The sequence below is a fragment of the Bemisia tabaci genome, chromosome 4, assembly GCF_918797505.1.
Source record: "Bemisia tabaci chromosome 4, PGI_BMITA_v3".
NCBI classification, from domain to species: domain Eukaryota; kingdom Metazoa; phylum Arthropoda; class Insecta; order Hemiptera; family Aleyrodidae; genus Bemisia; species Bemisia tabaci.
This window is the reverse complement of record NC_092796.1, coordinates 36685501-36711608: the sequence shown is the minus strand read 5'-3', so window position 1 is coordinate 36711608 and position 26108 is coordinate 36685501. Positions and strand designations below refer to the sequence as shown.

At 38.9% G+C, this 26108-nt stretch overlaps 1 protein-coding gene across 2 annotated transcripts in view; it reads right to left on the bottom strand.

Moving 5' to 3' along the window:
- The window catches only part of AstA (allatostatin A), a 134218-nt gene that overhangs the window by 106990 nt on the left and 1120 nt on the right, over positions 1-26108 (bottom strand). The window lies entirely within an intron of this gene.

The window sequence follows — 26108 nt, the reverse complement described above, 5'->3', positions numbered from 1 at the left end:
TTTCCCCATTTGAATCCGTAGTAAAGAATCGATTATTAAGGTGTTCGCTGCGAACACCCTGTTAATCGATCCTTTTTCATAACTTTAAATGACAGATCAATCGATAAGTCGCAAAGCACACCACAGCTTTTATCAGGTCATGGCCCTCGCTCTCGTCCGTCAAGTCACTCTTTTCCTGCAACTATGTCCACAATAAATCGATTTGGCTCGTATTTAAAAAAAGAAAGAAGATCTAAATAAAATAAAAATAAAAATCATTCAAATACATGCATTATGGAGCCGTTCCTATGTTACATAACGCACTTTTTCGGCATTTTTGACCCCCCCCCTCCCCTCTTGTTACGCTTTTGTGACGAAAGTTCCTATCTTGTAACACGTAAAAACAAAATTCTTTCATCGACAACCCCCCCCCCCCCCCATAAAGAGTCATGTCTTATACGGACGGCCCCTGTAGAGCAATCTCTACTCGACCCATGATAACAATTTAAAAAAAAAAAAAAAAAAAAAAAAAAAAAAAAAAAAAACTGTCCGTCAACGACTGAAAAAGACGGTGCAAAAATAAGTCATTCTTTTCTCGCACTTTTTAAATCCTTTTTTTTTCAAGCGTGGCTTCACTAATAGCCTTTCGCCCACGGGAATGTACTTTTAGACATTAATTGTATCTTCCCTGTTGAGATGAGAGACTGAAAATAGACTGACTTTTGCAATGAGGAGCCAAGCTTAGAAAATTTAAAAAATAACAAAATATGCAATGCAGGCGGGAATCAGGAGTTTATATCACTACAAAAGTTTTTGTCACAAAATCTTTTACTTTCTGAAAATATAGTATGCAGATAGGTACTTTTACGTATGAGCTTTTAGTGGTCACTGCTCGCAAAATGAAGTCCCAATGATTATTATTGGTTAATATCTATTCTCTCCCTATATATTGGTACTAAAATAAACTTCATTCTTTCTAGTTTTTTAATTCTTTTTCATGCAAGGGAGAGAGCTATGTAACAATTTCATTCGGTACCGTTTATTCGTTTTCCTGTAGAAAAAAAAAATAAAAAAAATAAAATAAAAAACCAGCGGAGATTTTGAAACGTCAGTGTTTCAGATAGTGTTTTTCAATGTTCGCACGTTGAGTCACAAGCAGCTGGAAGCGTTGGCTTGCCGTTCTGTTTTCCTTCAATTTTCAATGGAGATTATTGTCAACGGTCACTCGTGAGACGGTTTCCGCGAGTGAAGCCACGGCTACACAGACAGCGCGTGACGCAAAGTCGATCGCGCGAATAGGTACAATAAATCCAAATTATGACCCATTTTCACAGACGTCGGCGGGGTAAGATGCCTTTTTATCGGCAGCAGGCTGCTTTAAAATTATTGCACCAGGATAGAGATATCGATGGCCAAATTGCTAAACCACGTGTCTCCACTGCGATGTCCCAAAAGTATTTTTTCAAGGAGAAACAAGCCAATCTCATAGCTTAGAATGTATTCTGCCAGCATGTGCAGAGAGGAATAATCGAGGAACTTTCAAAGGATTACGTCGACTATTTTTCCAAAGAAAAAGTGAAGTATGGCTGGAAGTCTGCAACGACATAAATGGAAAAATGTGGCTTCGTACTTCGTACATCGGAAAAAAACACATTGGATCTAGAGTTCAGACTCTTAAAAACATTGACAAGAAAAAATACTCTTGATTCAATCAGATTTAAGCTTGAATAAAGAACCAAGCCTCTTAATTTGAGCGGATTTCTTTTTGATTTAAGCTTAAATCTGATTGAATCAAGAGTCCTTTTTCTTGTCAATGTTTTCAAGAGTCTGGACTCGTAGATTTAATGTGTTTTTTTTTTTTTCCAGTGTACCGCAGTGGATGACGTCAAAGTGACGTCTAGTGCCCCATTATAGCAAGTCGCGCGGTGAACTACGCGCCACGCGCTGCCCATGAAGCCGTGGCTGAAAGGGTTGAAGGGCGCGGGCTCGCGACCCCCGAAAGGAAAGCAGAAAAGGGCTCCACAGGTGACAACTCTCCGGGATGAGCCAGCGCCCCCGCCCGCGGCCGTGTAACGCCTCGAATTTGCATACAAATGCGGTTCTGTCTTTCGTAAATAAAATATAAAATTCTCGCGTGGAAACGTCCGCGCGTCCAGATTTATGACCGCAACCGTGCGCCGTTAGCGGGGGTGGCGCTCGATTATCGAATCGATATTGAATCACCTCGATCGATAGATAGCATCGCCGGGATAGGGTTCTATCGATGAAAGTCATTCGATGGATATTCAACAATCGATTATTAATTTTCGAGATATTTGAATCGGTCGGTTGTAAAACGTAACAAGTTAATTATCTGATGAGCCCTAGAATATACGCATTCTTATGATCCTCAGGTCTGGAAAAATAGGCATCTTGGATTTTAAAATCGATTGATTGAGATATTGAAGCGATGTCGAGAGAATCGGAAGGAGATCTCGATGTTTTCGAGAAATTTCGCGGCCGTCGTCTATACTTAGTCATCCATGGGCTCTGTAATGTCGACAGGGTAGGGGACGGAAAGAGACTTTCAATATGCGTTTTCAACGTTATGGATTTCTTTTGTTTACGTTTAAGGGCGCCGTTGACAGTTTGAACGATATTCATTTTTCTGCATGCTCAGACTAAAACTGCTGGTCTTTAAAGAAAGGTGTTGGTCGAAAATTTGACTACATCTCATGAATTATTGATTTTGTTTAAAAAAAATTACAATGTAATGCGCCACAAGAGATGAGGGTGTCTGGATGGCCGCACAAGAAATGGGTACGCGGGTGGCGGGCTGGTCCCCATTCTCAGAATATGATTGAATATGCTAGATGTTGTAACTATGGTCAACTTACTGTTCGTCAGAGTACATAGGTACTAAATTTGTATTTCATCTACATATATGCGCCTCGTGCGGTAGTGTCTAGACAAACAGTGCTTATGCCCCAGTCAAGGGCAGAAAAATAGGATGGGGAAAAGGGGAAGAAGAAAATTAAGGCGAGGAAGAAATAGTAGGAGAAGGAGGGAGGGGGGAAGAAAATATATTCAAAAAGGCTGCAAACTCAAATTAGGTAATATGTGCAAACTACTTCTCCAAATAATATTTCTCATAGTTTCGTTCACCTGTGGTGAATTTTCCGTAGTTAGTCACTTGTACAAGGAATACGTATGGTGATTTAACACCCTACAAAATACCATGGCTTTGAGAGATCGTATCTCAATTGGTCGATGGAAAAGCTCCATATCGACGTTGAAACTACCAAACCACGTATCTCGGTTTGCGACGTCGCAGACTTCCTGTCATACTTTATTTTTTAAATGAAAAACTACTTAATGTCCAGTCTTGAGAATTTCTGTGATTTTTCCTCTTTGTGCAAGAAAATTCTGTGAAAATTTCGAGGAATGATATTGATTTGGTCTATCTCAAAAAAATAAAATGTTAGCGTAGATTTTTAAACACCGCAAACGAGATACGTGGTTTGGTAATTTCACCGTCGATATGTACAAAACTTCTCCAAATAATATTTCTCATGGTGTCGTTCACCTGTGGTGCATTTTCCGTAGTTAGTCACTTGTACTTGTTGAATACGTACAGTGATTCAGCACCCTACAAAATACCATGGCTCTGAGAAATCGTATCTCAATTGGCTGATGGAAAAGCTCCATATCCTCTTTACCTAATTGAAAAAACCGTGAAATTTCGACTTAGTTTTGAGTCGAAACGTCTCGGTTATTTTAATGGTGTATTTTAATCTTGTTTCCCGTTTTCCCGCTTGGTTTTTCTACTGTTACCATCGTCTCGGGCTGCTAAATAAAAATGTGTATCAAACCTCTTTACAAAGATAGAGGTAGCACAGGATCCTGCAATATGCACTGAAAATAAAAATTCTCGAGTAATTATTTTGACTAAAGCGTTGTTTCTTGTCCTCGAAATTTGGATTTTTGAGTTATTTCCGTGCGGATTTGACTCAAAGTCAGTTTTTGAGTTAAAGAAACGTTGGTTTGCTATCGGGTTTTTAGCTTAAACTTAACGATACCAAAATTAAGCTTCTTTAACTCAATAAAAATTGACTTTCACGCTTTAAGTAAAAATTATATCTCAAGAAAAAAATGTTTCAGTGTGTTGTTGTTGGTTACATTTTCCGACTTTAAAGTTCGGATTTTGGATGCTAAAAACTCAGCAACAGTGTATAAAGCTACGGTCGTTGTGCAATCCGTCCTGGGGACTAGTAACCGGGTAACCCGTTAGGACGCGATGCCTAAATAAGCTCCTTAATAACGCCGATAAATTAAGAATAATAAATTAAGAAAAGTTCTGCGCTCCGATAATTCGGTTCGCAAGGACGCCTTAATTAAAACGCGAATGACTGATGATTCCGCCACTTGATTTCGGAATCTGGCCAGGGCGGTGTGCGCCACAACAGAGACACATAATCGTAAGCTATGAAAAAAACCCTACTCAGAGGAACAAGCTTGAAGTTTTTTTTGAATAATTATAAAGTGGGCTCAGTACATTTTGACGGTGAAACTCTCAAACCACGTACATCATTTTTGCGGTTCATTGAAAAAAATTTTCTTCAGATATTACTTTGATTTAAAGCATCGTTTCTTGTCGGCATTTTTTTTTTGTATTTTGTTTTGTTTGTTTGTTTGTTTGTTTGTTTGTTTGTTTGTTTGTTTTTTTTTTTTTGCTTTAAATCCGTGCAGATTCAACTCGACATCAGTTTTTTAAGTAAACAAAGGTGTCTTTTTGGTATCGTAAAGTTTAAGTTAGAAAACCAATAAGAAAACAAAGTTTCTTTAAGTCATAAAAACTGACACTAAGTGAAACCCGCACAAATTTAACTAACAAAAAATAAATAAATAAATATTTTCGACAAGAAACGACGTTTTAAGTCAAAATACTAACACTAGAAAATTTTTTTTTTCAGTGTGTTTAAAAATCTCCGCTCCTCTTTTATTCCTTTAAAGGAGAACATACCTACATCATCCTTTGATTTTTTTCAGAATTTGCATAACACGGAGTAGAAAAATTACGATAGTTTTTAAAAATTAACGTTGAGTATACTTGCCCATTTAAAAGAGAAAATTTGACAGGAAGTCTGCGACGTCGCTAATCGAGATACGTGCTTTGGCAGTTTAACCGTCGATTTTTACAGTTTGAAAATTTACATCACCGAGCAGTCTGGATATTAAATAGATATAAAATTTTTCTAAATAGAATTTTAAACGGCGTGAGGAAGTCACATAAGGGTTGGGAGGGTGTTCAGGGATATGTGGAATGTGTTTTAAAGCTAATAAAGAACACGAACTTAAACACAACGTATACAACGTTCACCAATTCGACGACCTCGCCACCAACCGATGAATCTCGAGGTGAATTCTTGCGACGCCACCAACTTCTTTTGAAGTGAATGGAAACTTTTCGATTGGTTACGTTGTAGCCTAGTTTTTCCGATTACATTTTCAGCCTTCACCTAGATAACGGATAGTTATGAACAGCTGCGATAGGATTGCGCGAATTCCTCCTTTTTTACCTGTTCGGAGATGTATAGGATTGCGCGAATTTTTTTGGTACCGAAAACTCACATGTTTGCGCGAATATTCAATATTCAACAAGGAAGCGTGAATCTGGCAACTTTGGTAGTTTGTGGTAGATAACTACATAGTTTTTACAACTAGATTAGTTTTTATAGATTTTAAAAAGATACAAAAAGTTTTAATAAAGGTATCGAAAATTTCGACGCGATATTTTCGTTCGTTTTACTTTTTTTTAAAATGGAACAGAAAAAAAATTAAATATCATCCGAGTTTCTGAATCTTTACAATGAGGATACATATTTTCCATTTAATTATAGTAAAAGCTGGAGCAGAAAGTCAAGTATGATGACACGCAGTCCTAAAGTCTTCGAGGCGCTATTATGCGTTTCACGCCAACTGACCGACTGCACTGCGTTTGGCGCAATGCGAGAAATATTCATCCAGTCTTGTAGGCGCTAATATGGGCTTTACGCCGGCATATATAAATCATCACCCTCCGGCGAAAGTATCACAAGCGCCATTCGACGTTTCAAAAATTCCGCCGCCATTTTATTTTTTTACGGAGAAATTGTTCAACGAAGCTGTCCGAAAATTGCACTGAATTTTCTTTGTGCTGTCGATGAAATTCAGTGAAATTTTTAAACAGATCCAACCAACAATTTCTGTGTAAAAAAATAAAATGGCGGCGGGAATTTTGAAACGTCGAATGGCGCATGTGATACTTTCGCCGGAGGGTGACGATTTATATAAGCCGGCGTAAAGCCCATATTAGCGCCAACAAGACTGGATGAATACTTCTCGCATTGCGCCAAATGCAGTGCAGTCGGTCAGTTGGCGTAAAACGTATATTAGCGCCTCCAAGACTGTAGGACTGCGTGTCATTATACTTGAATTTCTGCTCCAGTTTTTACTATAATTAAAGGGAAAATATGTATCCTCATTGTAACGATTCAGAAACGCTTGTGATACTTTGGCTGGAAGGTGACAAAATTGTGCAACTCTGTAAAATTTCAAGAAATTTTTCACCGAAATTTCCAATGTCCCGTTGGTTTCTTTCACGTCATGCGAGCCCGGACAGCGGAGCGCGTCCACGAAGCAATCGGGACGCGTGACCCTGCTCACCGAGGCCTAACCAATCCGGGCTCCGCCGTTTGGCCCCGCTCAAAGGAGTCAAATAGTCCGTGAAGCCCGCCGCCCCCCTCCCCCGCCATAGACTTTATTCCACCGGTGATTGATTATTCCAAAGAGGCCGCCTTCGTGGGTGGGGAGGGGGGCAAATTTGTAATTTCAAAGACGCACGTAGCTCAAGGAAAAATTGTCATGGCTTCCTCGGGAGGAGGAGGAACAAAGCCCCAAGAAGGAGCCACGGAGGGAGGTTCACCGCCGACCGACTTCAGCGGCGAACGGGAAAATCGCGAGTCGCTTATTATTACACTGCCACTTTTGATGCCGCGACGCTCAACGTGGGCACCAACTCCTTATTCATCGGCGATGTGCGAGAAGAAAATTCTGCTGGAGCACGAGTATATCACGGGAAAATTGCGTTGCCTCATGTCGATGGTTCATTACACGAAAAAAAAAAAACAGGTATTTACCATATCCTCGTTAATAAACGGTGCAACCAGAGAGTATGGTAACTTTCATCAAAATTACCGCGAAAGTTACAGGATGTTTCCTTATTGTGACGATAATTTTGATGGCAGGTATACTATCCGGTTGTGCCGTTTTTTAATCAGAGTATGGTATTTGCTAGCCAACTTTTTTTTCCTGTGTACAATGTTTGAAAATTGCCGCTCCTGTTATATTTTTTCAATGATGTTCAACCCGACTTTATTGCTTTTTTCGCGGGAAAAAGTGCTGGGGGTTATCCCCCAAAATAATTGTGGCGCTATACCCCAATATGTTGGATGATTTGGATATTTCCAATTAATTTTCGTAGTACCGCAACTCAAGTTGGGGTAGCGCCGAAACATCCGGGTTAGTAACCTTAGTTATTGAGACACAAAACAATAAGGGACACACAAAAAACCAAAAATGTGAAACCATGTCGAGTATTAACTGTCTAAAGTTTGTCGTTCGAAGTTCTAGTTCAGTGCAATGAGACTTCACACAGCAAAAAGGAAGTTACTAGATGCTGTTGCAACGATTCTGAGAGTGCCTTCAATTTTTTGGTATGCAACCAAGACATCCAATGAGCGCGAATAGTTGCATCTAGGGGTTATCATCAATCCATAAGCTATGTTGCGTAATTTTCATCAGCAAATACCATTGAAAACCATAGACGTACGTCGGATATTATGGTTACGAATCATAGAAAGACAAAAATACAAGGTAACGCGATGAGACAAAAATAGGAGGATGAGCTCAAACATCATTTCCTCACCATCGAGTGCCTTTCTTTAATTTTAAAGGTGACGCAGCCGTTTGAAAAAACCTAGGTGTCACCCATGGTGTCATCCACTGTTGGAGTAGTGGATCTTTTGTTACTCGTTTTTTGCCATGTTAAAGTAAAACGCAGCATATAAAATGGACATTGCAAAATTTCCTCTGATAAAATGTAAATTTCTTAGAGAACTTGTGAACATTTTTCCTTCAAATTCTCACAAATTTTACTTCGCAATTTCTGTAAGAGTACCTGAAAATTTCAAGGAAAAACATACATAACTTTTCTCAAGCATAAGTATTTTATCGAGAGAAATTTGGCAACATCGAAACGTTTATACGGCATTATTCTTCAGTACGGTAGTTTTATTAATCATTGAAAAGGTCCTTGAAAAATCGGCAATGGTCAATGAATACACATTTCTTATAAGCTTGTCTAAATATAAACGCGCGGTATTCCCGCTATTTACACACCCTCGATAAAGAACTTGACATATGACAACACGCTTTGCCATTATCCTCCACCTACAAATGACATATGAACGACTCTCTGTGACTTCATATTTCTCAATTTCGTGACGCAAACAGTAAAACAAGTAGCCGTTCCGTTTGTGACACAAATTTGATGCAATGAATATTAGGAAGATGAAAGGGTGTTGAACGTTGTTTCAAGAAATGAGTTCTTAGCGAGCGGCGTTTCATAAAATAATGAGGAATGGGGCTGCAAACTGATATTATTCGAAAAAACTGAGAGGTTGTAGAACGCAATAAGGGATGAATGTTATACGCTGCGCGGAAAAAGAGAAACCAACAAGAAACTTGAAACACGTATCTCGATTTGTAAAGCTGCATACCTCTTGTCATATTTTATTCTCTTAATTGGAAAACTAATTAAGATAATTTCCTGGAACCCGGTTTCATTTTTCTTAGTTGCTTGTATTCTTTTCAAATTTAAAGCAATTGCAGTGAGTTCGTTCCTTTCAAAACAGTAAACTAGGAGTTGTCATATTTCATAGGGTACGCGTTATCTGAGTTTAGCCGTCGATATCCTATTCTTAGAAGCACGAAACAACTTAAAATTTGCAGCTCTTGCACTCACATTTATTTTACAAACATCGCCGTGTCCCTTCGGACCGCAGTGTGAAAGTACTCAAAATCTGTATTTTTACCAAGCACGAGAACACATTTTAAAGACCTCGCGTCTGACCCATTTTTTCTGCGAATATTCGCGAACATTCGCGAATCAAGGGCGGCTGATTCCACCCCCTCCTCGCCGGGGTGGTGAGGGCCAAAGTGTTTGCTCAACAAACACTCAACGAGTCACGCGTAGGCAAAAGCAGTGACGCGTTATTTACCTTTTTAATCATTCACCTGTTGATTGGAAGCTTGCTTTACAACTGGACTGCAAAAATGAAATAACTTTTCTGGCTTATCTGTGAAAGCGCCTATCCGCATAGAGGAGTAAATAACACATACCCTGTCACTGAAATGAGTCCATCGAGTTCGTTTCTTTTTAACGTAATGAATTCCTACTTTTGCGATGTGTGCATCGAGTCATAGTACTCTCGATGGGAGCCTTGCATGCACAGGCCCGCATTAAGTGGACCATTTTGAAACATTTTCAAAAGCATGCTAAAACTTTTTGTGAATCGTCGCAACTTATCAAAAAATGATCAGCGGGCTGATTATTGAAATTGTTAGACAAGGTGATAGACAAGAAAGACATAGAGAGTACAGAGCGATCCTATTGGTTGAGATGGGTATTTCTTACAGTCTAAGAGAGAATATGATGGACTTATTAGAGAGTCTTTCGTTGGTTATTGCCGTTAGTTATTTTATTCCCTACGTTCTTTGCTCATTGCAACCACCGATTTCAACTAATAGGATCCTTTTATATCTATTTTGTCTTCTTTGTCTACAGCCTTGTCTATCGATTTGAATAATCGGTCCGCTGCGCTGAATTTTAGCCTAGATTCTGCTCACCAGCTTTAAATCTAGCGGACACAAGTACGTCTGTTCGAATTGGAAGGGGAGGGAAGTCTTGCAACTGGAGGACGCAAAAAAACGGAGCAAAAAATGCGGAGTAGAATGTGAGAGTAAAAAAAAATAGGTTAAATGAGTTAAGGATTTCGGGGTACGATGTATTAAGAGGATTGAATTTTCAAGAATTGAGGTGGCTGTTCCAATTTTGGCGGAAAATTCCGCCAGACGAGCAAGGCGCACCCACGCAGCTTACCACAAGCAAACCTTCACATGCAATTATTTCGGTGTAAAGGATACGGAATATCGTCAAGTATTCAAATAGTGTGGAGAAGGTCGGTTCATTGTTACTCTAAGGAATTAGTTCTGACCAATCGGAATAAGTTTTATGTTCAAGGGGTAGTGATTCCTTATAAGTAGCAGGTTGCTGAGTCAGGAGCCACAAAAGTTAAGACCCGCTGTGACATGAATTAATTTTGATTCTCAGATTCTGGGAGACACTAATCTATTTTGTAGCTTGCATAAAAAACATAAGGTACAATGCAAATTTTTCCCCCAAAATTTTAAATTTTCTGGAATCAGTCAGTTCAGTCACTCAAAAAAGAGAACAACTTATGACTTTTTGCAAAATAATACTATAGAGGAATGATTCAATTTTTAAAAACCTGAAAAATACGTTGTCACGAATTCGTAACGCTATGCCACAGAAGATTTGAGGCGTGGCTTAAAAATGGACCGCGTTAAGCAGAAAGGAACCAAGCACATCACCTTTTGCCAAATTTAAATGGGGATTTTAATTTTTTACATGAAAACGGTTGTGCGGATTTTTGTACAAATTTCAGTGAATTTCCTGCACAGTCCAAAGCAAATTCTTTGAACTTTTCAATAGAACAAAATTTCTCTAGTAAAAAATAAATTTCCCAGACAAATTTGGCAAATGCTGATATAGCTTCGTTCCTTTTTGCTAAACGCGGTCCAAATAAGTGTAATTAGCCACAACCGACGCATTATTTTGTAAAACGGCGACACCAATATCGATTCCGGAACAGCTGACGTTTACGCGTAAAAACAAATGCAGACGATCCCATCTGTTTTCAAAAATTTATCATATCAAAACCGCGATCCTCAGACTTGCTGCAACCCTCCATCACGACTCCCAACAAACGCGGACGAATTCATCGGATAAGAGGGAGCATTTGAGAGTGGTATCGCTTGGCGTAGGACATATGGCCGACTTGAGGATTTATGGATGTCATTTCTCTAACTGCAAGAAAGCGTTGTTAACCTAGCCCCGCTCTCCCTCTCAACTTGTTCCTCGAGGCGTCCTGAGTGGAGTCACTTGTGCAGACTCGAACCAGCCGAACCCCTTTCGTCGAGTTACTTTATCAACAACTATTTGATGAAGATCCTAATGAGTCTCGAAAGAATCCTGTTACGTTTTCCTGCCTCGCAAATGTTACTGCGTAAAATCGTACTCAAATTACAATTGGACTTTAGTGGTTTAGTTGCGAATAATACAGTGTGCAATTTTTCAAGGGCATGGGTGTCTGCATTTACGCTAATATTTCTGTGACACAATCTTTAGAGCTACTATAAAAAAAGCTATCCAAATCGTTCCGGTTGTCACATTAAAAAATGTAACTCTGCATCATTTGTTACGAATAATCCGCAGGGATTAGACGATCTGACATCATAGGAGCGATTAAAAGTTAGAAGTTCGGAGACCATGACCAATATTCCGAAAATTCCCGATCTAAGTTCTGCAAGGACTATTTGACGCCTTTCAATGCTGCATTAAGACGGAAAACAATTTTCGGCACACTGTTTAGTAGTATTTGTGCTAAAACTTATCGTATTCATTCTTCATAGTTCATTGACGGTTTCCGCCAGTGCACGCTGCACGTGCTAATGTTTTCAACTCGAATCTTTCCCCTGCTTTCTCGAGAAGTTCACCTGACCTAGAACATTTGAGGCGGCTCACAGTGAACCGAGTCAATAAAAGAGGTCGGACAAAACTTGGAAACTTTAAAGCTTATAACTCCGTTTGTACAAAATGTTGAGGTTCTAAAATTGGTTCCATTGGTATCCTCGTAAAATTTTCCTCTGAGAGCGCCCCATGAAATTTAAAATGCGACAAAATACATAAAATTTTGCAGTTTTAGTCAGAAATTCCATGTCCGACCTCTCTAATTGACTCTATCCACTAAGCGGCTTGCTAAACGCGAAACATACAATAAGTTGGTGAGCACCTGCGAGTACTACGTTCGGATTTTAAATGGAGCTGCAGCATCTGAAGTTCGTCCTTTGGTTGTAGGAGAAAAAAAGGGATCCCTCTAAACATCGTGGCGCTGCGATACCCTAAAAATATTACGTGGATTATCAATGAAATATATTTCCCTACTTCTCGCATTTCTCAACGCAGCAACCGAGAGAGGTAGAGTAATATTGGTGAGTATCCTTCGTGTAATAACACTCTCAGCTTTCCTACAAATTATCGACTATGTAAACTGACCGCAAGGCTGTAGAGAGAAGCCACTGTTACTTGCCGCCACTTAATCCGTTAAAATCTGAGATTTTTGTGAGAGAAACCGTGGCTGAAGGAAATTTGCTGGAGACGGGAAGAAAATGGTATTTTTGAAATTACTTGATGTTGTGTATGATGTTGGGAAGTCCAAAAACAATGTTCATCAGGCGTCTCGTGTAAAAATATGAAAGAGAAATTTCGCCAAGACATAAAACCTTTAAAAGCAAGATCGATTTGGAAAATTTCGTTTTCAACCATTAGATGATCAACTTGGGTCAAACTGACCTGGGCTTGCTAAAATTAAGTGCTCCGTGGGTTGTATGAGAATGGTACAGGAATCAGACATCAGCGTTAAAAAAGAAAATCAAGTGTCAACACATCCGATGACAGAAGAGACGTAATTGGGCCTCGTTTTAAAACTTTTCTCCCGAATCCGAACGACACCTCACAGGCGGCATTGAGCGGATTATTGCGAGTTCACGCCTCGCTCCATCGCGCCTTCAATTTTTGCAGATGCAACACGGACATCCATCGAGTACGAATAGTTGTATCCCTGCGCCGTCATCGATGCGCGCGTCCTTTCCCTCACTCTATTCCCATATTGTGTTGGTTCTGTTTGACTTATTTGTGGTTGTGCTTCAAGGGCAACGTGAGCAACACAGCTATAGACCACAGAGATTTAATCGGGCTCGTTTCTAAACTTCTCTCCCGAATTTAAGCGGAATTTCATTGTATTAGCAGCAAAGAACGGAGCATTGCGCGTTCACGCCTCGCGTTATAGCGCTTTCCATTTTGCGGGCCAATTTGACCTGACTTGAGATTTTGTACATGAAAAAAGTCTTGGACATCTAACGGTTGACCATGCTTATGAAGCTAGCACGCTACTCGATTTTTAGGGATGCATATGTACTTAGACAGCTTAAAGCCATTTTTTGTTTTTAACACTCGGAAAAGTAGCTTGAAAACTAAACAGAAGACATGTATGTTTGAAAGTATTAAAATCAAAAGAAACTATGTCTATTGTGACATGAGCTTTGTCACGGATGTAATCTCTTGGATCTAACGGCTCATGCCACAATAGCTATAGTTTCGTTTGTTTTAAAGACGTCCAAATTGAAAATCTTTAAAAAAAGATATTCTGGAATTTTCTAGTGATGTTGGGTAATTGTTCTTTTTTGTTAAACACATGTAACAAATTCTTTTGAAGATCCGAAAAGTGCGCGGAAGTGCGCTGCTCTTTTGGTCACTTCCTCATCTCTTTTTAATATTTTGGAGATGTTCAAAAATAATATTTTCCATATAATATACAAGCAGAGATATTTTTTGCCCAACATTCTTTCAGAAAATCGTGAATTTACAGCTGTCAGCTCGCAAACAATGTCAATTTTTGTCCACCGACTGCTCTTGGACAATGGACGATCCTCGTAATTTACAGAGGGGGCAAAGTCGCTGTTTCAACAGAATAATTCGGTTCATTTTAATAAAATGTGTGCAATTTTGATAAAAATCCGATTTCGAAAATGCGTGTTCCTCACTGCTCTCTGTCGTAACACGGCAGTGTTGGTCTCTGATCCTAGGCGAGGCGGCCTGCCTTGATAGTTAACCATTTTTCCTCTATAAGTATCGATTTGCCTCGGAAAATACCTATTGTTTCACACACGGTTACACGGACGGAACCCAATATTACCAACTTGCGAGAATAACCACTGCGTAACGGAGACGAGTTCATTCCGAGAAGTCGCGGGCGGAGAGGCTGGGATTTATTTGCCGAAGGAATTCAGCACGACAGCCGTGATCGATTCGCAATATCAAATACACGGTTCTTAATTGAAGCCGGTTATTTATTGCCGTGTGGTCGTCGCCTCGTGTCTCCGGTTGCAGGACGCCCGATTGAAGGCGCGCTTTCGCCTCGCTTACAGCTTACATGGACCGACCGCGCCGAGTTGGAAGGGATCCCACCCTCGTGGCGATGGCGAGTCCCTTCTGCGGTCAGAAGGGTCAACTAGAGTGCATATAGATTGAGAGAGCCTGGATTGATTGTTTCACGTAGGCTCGAGGACCCAAAAGAGCAGCCAGCCTCCTCAGATGCAAGGCGTGAAGGATCCACTATCCTGCCGTGCTAAGGAAAAACGCCGTATGAACATTCGGGAGTTGCCAAATTTCCTTCAATAAAACGTTAATTCTGTTGGAAGGAAATGAATATTTTTCTGTGAAATTTTCAGGAACTTTAAGAAAAATCACGAACAAAATTATCTGAAAAATTGGATGGAAAATATTCATTTGCTTAGCAGGAAAATCGTGATTTATCAAAGGAAATTTGGCAACGCCTAAATGCTCATACGGCGTTCTTCCTTAGCACGGCAGTATCGATATTTCCCCATTTGAAGCTATGATAAAGAATCAGTGGCGTGGCGTGCTTTGCAATACATCGATTGATCTGCCATTTAACTTAGGGAAAACGATCGATGAATCGATTCATTACCACAGCTTCAAATGGGAAAATATCAAATTCGACCATTCACGTCTCGCCACTGGAACGTGACCTCTGAATTAAGGTGGCAACGTGCCGTCATTTTTAGGCAGTTTGAGTATAATTTCCTCCAGATGTCATTCGAGGGCACGTACACCATTGAAATTATTTTCAAGGGTAGCGTCGTCATCACTTCTTCTTTGGAAAATGAGGGCTTTCTCGTCCCTTTTGACTTCGGTAAAATCCAACGTGTTTCACGGCTAAAATTGGTGGTAAGTCAATGTTCGCTTCATCTCGTGGGTTGCAAGGGTGAAAACCCGAAAGTTCCCACGTTTACCTGAACCGCGCCGTTTCCGGTATTGAATAATGATTGCATTTTCAGCTTGGAGGAGAACGAGGGTAGAAAAATGTGGACCGTATTCGTAGTCATTCTCTAAATACTTTAATTTTTCCTCTCCAATGGTAGAATACTCTGTATTTTCAAGCTATAAGCTGACTGGTTACTCTTCGAAAACAGAAACCATGAGCGGAGATTTTGAAACACCGCAATGGAGATACGTGGTATCGCACTTTAGCCATCGATATGGTTTACGTTGTTACTAGGGGAGGCTTAAGGAACCTTTAATAGAACTCCATAAAAAGTGTACTTTTTGGAAGCCCGAGTAAAATTTCAAAATAGGTAACTTTCAAAATACTTTTCTAGTATCACAATCCCAATCATACTCCTGGCTGGTTTTGGCGCCAGGTATAAGAATAGTTGCACTAGCCAGAGGTAATGTTGATCCAACCACACTTTCAGCAGACTCAACCGAACCTCTAACATGTGCAACTGCTCATTATCTGGCGCATAAAATGAACCAACAGTAGTTGGGATTGTGATACTTTTTTTTCGTGTAGATTTTTGCACAGGGTTAAATTGATTTGCCACTGCAAAATAAACAAAAAATTGGACAGAAAAAACATTCATGGTTTTGCAAACTTTAGGTGGAGCTGGACCAACATTAAAATTTGCAAAATATCCAGCATTTTATTTTTGCTGATTTAATGTTTGCGTGTTTAATTATAACCGTGTGTAATAATCCATTCAAGCCTCACGATTCTTCCAAACATTTTAGTGATGATTCTCTGACCCTGAGCAGCCCAATGAAATAAGATATGAATTAAAACACTTCGCAACAGATTTTTCTTCAAAATTTCACGCGGAAAAGGAATCACACAACGTAAAGTCTGAAAATCAACTATTAAACAAGACATACGTGTTTCACAATCAATATTGGTTTAATAGAAAAAAAAGAGAAAAAAAAAGAAAAAATGACTTCATTGTACACTAACTTCCATTCGTTTTGATCTGTGTTGAACATACTTTTTAATACCTCATTCAGGGATTGATTTCCAAAGTTCACATTGTATGAATCGTTTCATACGTTACATGTTGAAGAGACAACATAACGCATGTCTTGATCACACTTCATCTAGTGGCCCCTTGCTAGGTCATGATAAGCACAAAACAACCCCATCTTTTTTTAAAAACCTCTTTTTTCGCTGACTAAAAACACAACCAGTATTCCAGATCACGTACGCACGAGGCTGAATGTGGGTAAAACTTCCCTGAGCAGGGAATGAAATTTTCTCATCTTAACAACAGGGTTGCAGGATGAAACGGCAGCTGGAGTCGTTCCGCACGGAACTCGCTTGATATCCGTATAAGAAATGGCAACACCGTATAAGAGCGTAATGGTTTTGCAGTTCAAAATTAATTGGTTGCGAACGGAACAGCCAGATCCTGGCTAAAACGCGGCTAATTTCCCGGGGACTTGCAGGGAAAGAGGGTGAATTATCGGAAGACTTGTCGACAACGGTCACGGTCCCGTATGTGTTGATGACAAAGAAGCCCATAAATTATGTTCGCAAACCCAACACTCGCGCGGAAGAGTAAGAAGAAGGATAAATTGAGGAAAAGATGAATTACTCAGGGCGATATGCCAGTGCCTCGATACCGACGCCGATATGCGAGTTTTTTTTAGTGCAGAGTTTCCTTAAAAACTTGAGTGAGAGGGACAATGGTGCCTGTTATAGCGGATTGTATCAGCGGGTCGATTATTGAAACTGATAGACAAAGCTATAGACGAAGAAGACGTAAGGAGTATAGAGCGATCCTATTGGTTGACATGGTTGGTTCTTATAGACTAAGGAAAAAAATGATGGACTAACTGTTGGGTCTTTGGTGGGTTACCGTTAGTTAGTCCATTACCTGCCTCCTATGTCCATTGCCACCACCCGCTTCCACCAATAGGATCCCTTCAAATCCCTTTTGTCGTCTTTGTCTATAGCTTTGCCCATCAGTTTCAATAATCGGACTGCAGATGATACCTTACAACCTAAGTTCCAGGGTGAATTAGATATAGTTTTTCGGTCAGTCATTTTTATTATGTTCAATAGATGTAAATAAATATTCATATTCTTATTCTCACATTCTTTGGCAATGCGATATTTTTTATAATTTAATCGTACCAGTTACATCATCGTGTTTTAAGGTCTGATTTCCCACAGTGAGACACACAACTGCACTGGTTACAAAACGTGTACGTTACTAACCCGGCAGTTACATTAACAACCATGGATGTTGATGTAACTACCGGGTTACTTGTGACCTCCACCGGGGTAGTTTATCGTAACTACCGCACGGTAGCTGGCGCATTTTTAACCAGCCGCGCGCTGGTTGTGTCGACTACCCTATTTTTTCCGTGTAACTTGGATGAAAGCAAGGTGGATAAAACCAAGGGTGCCACTACCGCGGTAGATGACGTCATAAACCGAATTTTCAAAGCAAGATATCTCGGTTAATCTTAAACGTAGTAAGTGTAGTTTGGACAGATCTTATTATTTTTAGCTGATCTACAAGAATCAAGCATCAAAACACGATTCTGTGACCAGCGCAACTGTCCCATTCTTTCTCTATCTAGAGATTCATTCGCGTTTTGTGCCTGGCAAAACTTTGCAACAGCTTCATTCAGGAGAAGAAAAAAAATCAGATCATATTATCCTTATTATTTTCAGCTTATCAACAAGAATTCCGCATCAAAACACTATTCTGTGACCAGCGCGCCACTGACAAATTCTATCTCAATCTAGATATTCAATCTCGTTTTGTGCCGAAGAAAACTTTGCAACAGCTTCATTGAGAGAAGAAAAAAATTCAGATCATATTATTCTTATTATTTTTAGCCTATCAACAAAAACTAAGCACCAAAGCACGATTCTGTGACCAGCGCAACTGACAAATTCTATCTCTCTAACTAGAGATTCAATCTCGTTTTATACCGAGAAAAACTTTGCAACAGCTTCATGGAGAGGAAGAAAAAATTCAGATGGTGGTGGCCAGTTTGGTTCTAAATTGTTGCGGAACGAGAGCCTGACGCGCTAAATGCCCTGCTGCTTCTTGTATCGATTTCAAACCTCCAACGGGACGCTGAATAAAGAGAGACCCGCGCAAATGAATAGATACGTTTATGAAGATTACCTCTGAGTGACATATCAAATCCGCTAAAATACCCTTTTTTCGATCCGGGCGGAGGTTTTAATAATATTACTCGCGTCGCGGCGGTCGCTCGTGGACCATCCGTTTTATTCATAATGTCACGCCGTGCAAATTTGCAGGATATCCTATGAGCCCCGTCACCGCGTGAGGGAGGAGACCGCAAAACTAGCGTAATGATGTCATTTCTGATCTCCATACGTTTTAACGATCAACTTTGATAGTGGGACTACATTTTTTTTCTGACAGCGGTTTCTAAAAAGGCTCTTTTTTTTTCTTTTTTTTTTTTAAAAAAACACCTCAGTGAACTTTTTTCCGCAGAATATTTTAGGGAACCTGATGCAGTGAATAAAAACTGCTGAAACGTAACACACTCGTATAATTTTTTGTCGGTTTTTTCTTACAAATTGGACTGCATTTGCAAGGAGACAAAAAAAGGAACCAATACTGTAACGACCTCAGTGTTGCTCACATCAATATATTATAGGATAATCTTATTACAACTGGAGGAGGGGAGGGAAGGGTACCACTCATTTATACAAATACGTGACTCGTGTCATGAGAAGTTGTGTGAACAAAATTAAATCAAAGTGTAATATGCATGGGATTTCCATGTTTCATTCATTGGTTTCTTTCATTTGAGTTCCTCTCAGCATAAATATACGTTCAATGTTACGGGAGGTCCCCTTGGGTAGTTTATTTGTGGTATAAACACAAGAAATATTAAAATAGCGAAAAGGGAGGGTCCAGACTCGCCCTAAAAGTGCAAACCCGTAGATATAAGAAATCTTAAGAAGAAATTCGGTCTCGCAGTAACAGCGAATCGACGACTTATTTTTCGCCTTTTCCGGTTGAAAATCAGATTGTTGTTTCGAAACGTCCCTGCCTTTTCAGATTTTTGTGTTTTTCGCAGCCTTTCCACTGATTACGTTGTTATTTTATCACGTGCTTTAGCTGATCGAAGTGAAGTTTTTCATCCTTAAGGAGGAACATATACAAAATTATTGTTAACGCATAAACTAGGATTTAATGCGAGGAACTTTAGGCCAGCTTTGAGGATTATTCTTTGAAATGTCAGCACTTATGAAAATGTCAAAAGTAATTTTCTAATTAAAAGAAGGGAAAATCCAAACAAATCACGACTCGTGAATGCAGATTAAATTGAATTCCACACATCTGCCTCAGATACCTACATCGATGTTAAGGGCTGACAACGAAAAATCAAAGTATTCATCGGCAAATTGACCATGTCACGATAAAAATCCGTAAAGTTTTAGGTACTCTTCATCGACACAATAAGTGACGCTGATATCAAGTTGAGGTGAAAGAAACAAGTGAGGCGCCCTCAGTTAGTATCGAATGCGACGAACATTAAACAACTTTCATCATGACTCCTGGATGCAACTATTCGAACTCTACGGATGTCCGTGTTGCATACGCACGGAGGTGAAGGCGTTTTGGCTCTCCAGGAACTCGCCGTTTCACTCGCGGCACGACGCGACGTTGGCGGTGGGCTGTATTGAGAGGATCCAAAATGATAGAGCGTCTTCAGTTTTTCTTTATCGAGACGGAGATATCTTTCAGGTAATATGTAGTTAAAAAAAATTTTAAAAAAATAAATAAATAAAAAATAAATAAATAAAAGACCGGCGCTAATTTCCTCACATAAAATCCCAGGTAAGGCGTTAACGGAAATGAAGTTAATTTTTCACCTTGAATTTTATTTTCTTGTACATGTGTACTTTTAAACAACTGTCTCTAACACTTCCACCGCACTTGTGTGTTCGTTTGTCTTTTCAGCAGAGACTGTTTAATATCATATACTTAAAATAAAAATTTTACATTGCAATTAGATTTCTAACGTAAATACAGTTTTTCTTGCCTCCTTTTCTCAAATTTCAAGGGCAACCATTTGTGAATACGACTCTCTGCTTCCACTACTTTTAAAGGACAAATCTTCATTCACGCTTTTGGAGTGTGCGCTTTTGGAATTTTACGGACAAAATCCAGAGAGAGACCATTTTTTAATCAAGCAAAATTTGCATTATCATGCTTTTTGTATCCATTATAAAACGTACAAATAAGAAGCAAAACGATACAAGAAAGTTAAATTTCAAGGTCTAGATATAAAACGAAATGTTTACATAAAAAATATCAGGGGTTTAATTCCGTGCGATTGCAGAAATGGAACACGTTAATTCAAAGTAAAGTTTTTACCCCTACCTACCTGCTATATACATACCTACTTATCTTTAAACATCAGTTTCTTTTTTCCAAAACTACCTTTAGATATGGGATGAGTCAAACCATGGAGATTTATCAATGTGAAGTTTAAATAGTCAAAGCAATATTCTTATTCTTTTAAGACCAATCTTATCATCAAAATTTTAATAGGTTAAACTATTTACAGGTGACCAAGGTAACGGAGTAAAGGTATGAAAGAAATAAAATCCTGCAACACTTTTATCAAAGAAAAGCAAAGCAGTGAGTTGCATTCGAAGTGGGAGGCTACAGTGGTAGAGATATTATTAGCTGGTACTCCTTTTTTAGCCACAACATTCCGTGACAGCTATTCCGTAAACTGCGAGGCGGAAAGCCCTACTTTCTCAAGATATCCGATAAAAATAATGAAAATATTATTCTTATACACATAAACATGTAGTATACAGAATGCAGTCACGAATTGCAATAAAACAAGTATCAACGTTGGAGAGGTGCCGGGAACACTTATGATTTTCGTGGACTCAACTTTTCCTGACGTGCACGGAGGACAGAATAAACCTGTATCAGCTTAATTAAATTTTACGTTGTTTAATTTTCTGTCTTGTTTAAGGAAAGATTAACCTGAGTACTCAATAATATCTTTAAACTGTAAAAATATCTTGAATTATGAATGAAGTACACACAAAATTTCAAGTATCAGTTTTCCTTAGTTTCATGTGTAAAAATTAAAACAGCAAAGAAAATTAAGCAACGTCTGGTGTGGTTGGGAAGATTCTAGTTGAATATTTTCAGTTGATAAATTATGTTTCTGAAATTCAATTTTTTGTTTTGTTTTTTAAATGAGAACATCTTTTTCGTTTGTAGTTTAAAGGAAAACGATCATTAGTTTCACACATCGTTCTATCGTCACAAAGGCGGCCTGTTGAGATGTTGAAGTTAATTTCTAGGCAACTTTAGTTGAAAAACCAATTACTTAAAATTTTAGAATATGCAAAGATGATATCAGCGTCAGCAGACCAGTACTGTCATCATAAGGAAGAACGCAGTATGAACATTCGGTAGTTGCCAAATTGCTCTCGATAATATTTTTATTTTGAGGAACGTTATGGATACTTTTCCTCAAAATTTTCGGGAACTTCGGTTGAAATTCCGAACAAAATTATCCGAAAAATTGGACCTAAAATACTTACAAACTTTTCCCAAAAATTCGGAATTTACGAATGGAAATTAGGTAACGCATGAAGGTCCATACGGCGTTTTTCCTTAGTACAGCTGAGTAGGTCACAGATCTGTTCATTACTTTAAATAAAGAAAAAGCAAATGTTTTTCTTTTCTCATAGAGCGTAAAAACTGTATCGAGACATCTCAAAATCAAGCTTGATGCGAGAAAATACGCCGGGAAAAGCTCAGTATTTCAATATAGGATGGTTTAAAATAGATAACGAAAATGCATCCTACAGATTTGCTCGCGCTTTTAAATGCAGTTACATTTTGCGGTCGGACCGCGAGTCCCCGCAATTAGTTTGTGAACCTATGGTTTTCCCTGCACTTTAATCTGTAGAAATTAGTTGGGAGATCTGCGGTTTTTTGTGATTTATTTTACGTACCGCACTTTAGTTTTAGTTTTTTCCGCGGTTAATTAGTGCACGTGCTTAATTATTTCATGAGAAACTTTCCAGCGGTTGCCTTTTATGTATATGAACAGTACTCCCACATTAGATGTTGTCATTCAGCTATTTTCAGCAATTTATTTACAGAAAGCATCCATGGAGGATGTCGATGGCTAATTTTAACAAATTTAACCTCCAATTGCGACGTTGCAAATCTCGGATCTCCTGTTTGATTTTTTTCTGAAATAAAACTAAAAGTTTCTCTGGATTATTTTTTTGGTGAATTTACTTCACCCATGAAAATAAATTGACGGTGTATAGTAAATACAAAACTTTTGTGTCTCAATTGCAGTGTAAGTATGGCTGCAGAACGTTTCCGCACACTTTTTTGGAAATTGCTGAAAAAATTAATATTTGACAACGTTGAACTGGTCTCAATAAGTTTACCAGATTAATTTTGCCTGTAGCTTCTGTATGTCCAAAATGAATTGGGGGTGATCGTATTTTTGGGAACCATCCGAGAAGTGTGGATCTCAGATAAAGGTGATAAGGATGATGAAAAACCAGACGGAGATCGACAATCTCGATGAACAATTACGGTGATTTTTTTTAAACTCTGCTTTATTTCCGATTATGCTTCATTTTCTCAAGGTATGCTGATTAAAAGGTCTCCTTGCAACTGTGCATGATTTCTTTAGCGTGAGTGAAAAACAAATTCTCAGAAAATTTCAATGAAGGACTTCTTGGTTTTCTTTTAAAAGAGGTCATTAAAGCAGAGACTTAGGTGTACGTACCTTACGTGTACGAACCTTAGGTGTACCAACGTAACGCTCTTTAACTTGGAGGCAACACTTAATGGGCCTGTTGCATGCAAGAGATACAGCCGCGCGAATAGACTTTTTAAAGGTTAAATGACACGAAAATTACGATGGTAATATTAAAAAAGTATGAAATACACTCCTTACTGCGCAATTTGCGTTGTTAGGAACGCGCTTTTTCAAATTTCCCGCGTCTGGGGGCAGTTTTCTAATCACCGGAAACGAGCAAACAGCGGGCTCGGTGATTTCCGGAAGATGCCGAGTCGTTGTTGTTGTTGTTATTTTTTCCTCCAGTTTGTTTACAAACCCAACGTGATCTCTTATAGTGGTCCATATTCGCTTTATGTGCTAACCAAATCGATCAACTTTTAAATATCCAACGCAATCCTCCTACATTTCATTTCACGATATCACGAGCTCCGATGTTTAGGTTATGTTGTCAGTTTTAGTTGACCGGAAATAGCCGCGAGTTGCCGTTAATTGTTTCCGTTAGAAAACTGCCCCCAGACGCGGGAAATTTGAAAAAGCGCGTTCCTAACAACGCAAATTGCGCAGTAAGGAGTGTATTTCATACTTTTTTAATGTTACCATCGTAATTTTCGTGTCATTTAACCTCTGAAAAGTCTATTCGCACGGCTGTATCTCTTGCATGCAACAGGCCCGCATTGGAACGTCGCGTCGCAATGAATTTAGGTATGTCAATTATAAATTCGATTCTCTTTGGGACAACTGGAATTATGGTCGACACAAGGGAAATCTGGCGGTTGTAGATGCCATTCCGCTTTTTTCGAAGAAATTTGGGGTCCTGTGTGATCATTTTGGTGATTATCGAAGGAGAAACACAAACGAATCCAAACTCTGTGCTGACTCAAACACTAAAAACAATGAAAACCCCCAACAAAGCAAACCGTCAACCGAATTTATTCGTTACTTAAATTTCAAATTTTAAATTAACGCTTTTATATTATTTATTAAGTTGTTTATTCACTCAGTTTAGTAATCTAAATAGAGGAGGCAAAAAAGGTCTTCTGTTACTACCTCTGGCTAACATGAAATCTCCCGAAAAGACGACTCTCGGTGAAAGTTTTGACTCAAACTTTCATGGTTTTGGCACCACAGCTTCGCTGCGTTTACTTTGTTCAGCGATATTTTAATATTGCATTACTTTATAGCATAATATTAATAACGTATGCCAGAAAATATCCAATGTAAACTGCAAAAGTTATTAACTCAATTTCTAACTTGCGTTGTCCACAAAGCTTGCCTCTCACTGCATTACGCACAACTTTTCGAGCCTTTTCGAAACTTTATATGTTGAAGTTTAACGTGATGTGCATGTCGCGAAGAAATTTTGCGGACAGCGCAATTCGCAAATCTTTGAATGGATAGCTATTACAGTGCGGATGATGTTTTTGGCCTACCTCAACAATTGAAGGCGAAATAGAAATGTGCGTAACCTAGGAACTCTCCTCCTATCAATTTACGACTAAAAAGAATATAAAAATACATTCTCATTGTACATAGGTCATGGCAGACACATTTGAAATTCCCAATTATTTCAACTTATGAGCGAGAGAGTATTACTCTTTCCGTCAGATAATACAGATATCTTGTTCTCAAGAAAATCAATGTTAACTAGAATCAAATCAGGCATTGACCTTGGTTTTAATACGTTTAGCAATTTTAAAATGGAGTATATCCACCAATTTTTAATTTTTTCCCATTTTTTTTTCCGGAATACTAAAAGGGAGGGGTTCTTGTTGCAAAATTTTCGAAGAAGGCCCCCTGGATCCTCCCCCCTTCCTTTTGAAGATGTCTCTTAACAAGCTTCCACCTTCGCAAAGTCAAATGGCTTCCCTCGAATTGTATCTGGATCCGCCACTGAAATGCCCCATTTCTTCGTTCTCCGTACGAAGTAACGTATCTTTATTCCACGGTTGAAATATTGGCTCAAACAATACGATTTTTTACAAGTATGTATGCGGGCACTTTTTGTCCTGATTGATTTTTGCGTGAGATCAGATAATGTTCACAATTTCCCCTGTATAAATTCAATATTAGAGAGGAAATTAGGCAACATCGAAATGCAGTTACGTTCTTTCGTGAGAGATACAACAATTTTACCCTGGTATACTCTGCATCCCATAACTTTCCAACAAAGAAAAATGAAGGGCTAGGAGGACAAAGCGCATATATGCAGTTTTTGGAAAAATTGAGATATTAATAATTTCAATTAAATTATTTTCAATGCATATTCTGTGAAAAATTCACTCCTAAACTCCAATTTTTCAAGCACCAAAAAGTCAGTTTGAACTTTCTTTCCGCCTTAAGGATCCGTGTGATTTCGAAACTTCAAACGCGTATTCCTCGAAATAGCAAAAACTTCATTTACGCGCCTTGTCCTCCAAGCACCTCAAATGGACCGCGTTTAACAGAAAGTACAAACCAAGCCACATTAGCTATCACCAAATTTAACGAAGCAAATTTAATTTTTTACAAGAGAACGTTTGTGCGGATTTTCCTTTTGAATTTGAAGGAATTTGCGTCGTACTATGCAGAAAATTTACTAAAATTTGCAAACAAATCCGCACAACCGTTTTCACGTAAAAAAATAAATTACCCAATCACATTTGGCAATAGCTGATGTCTGCCGTGCCAAGCAAGAACGCCGTAAACCCATCAAGATTTTCCCGCGTTTTTCGGAACTTAATCACTCTATGAAATAAAAACTATTTTACCCATGCACCTCAAATTTTCAGGTTAATTTCTTGCATGAAGTATTTGCGACAGAATCCTGTAAAAAAATCGTCCCAAGGTACACAAGTTTTTTTGCTATGATACATTGTCTCCAAAAAATTTAAAATGCCGTTTACGGCGTTTTTGCGTTGCACTACAGATCGTCGCCCTTCCGACGTAAGGGCGTATATCGATTTTTACATGAGTCCTGGGAAGCACGGAGTTATATAGACAGCAGGGTTCACGTGGAAACCAAGATGCGTCCTTACGTCACACAGTGGATCGAGTC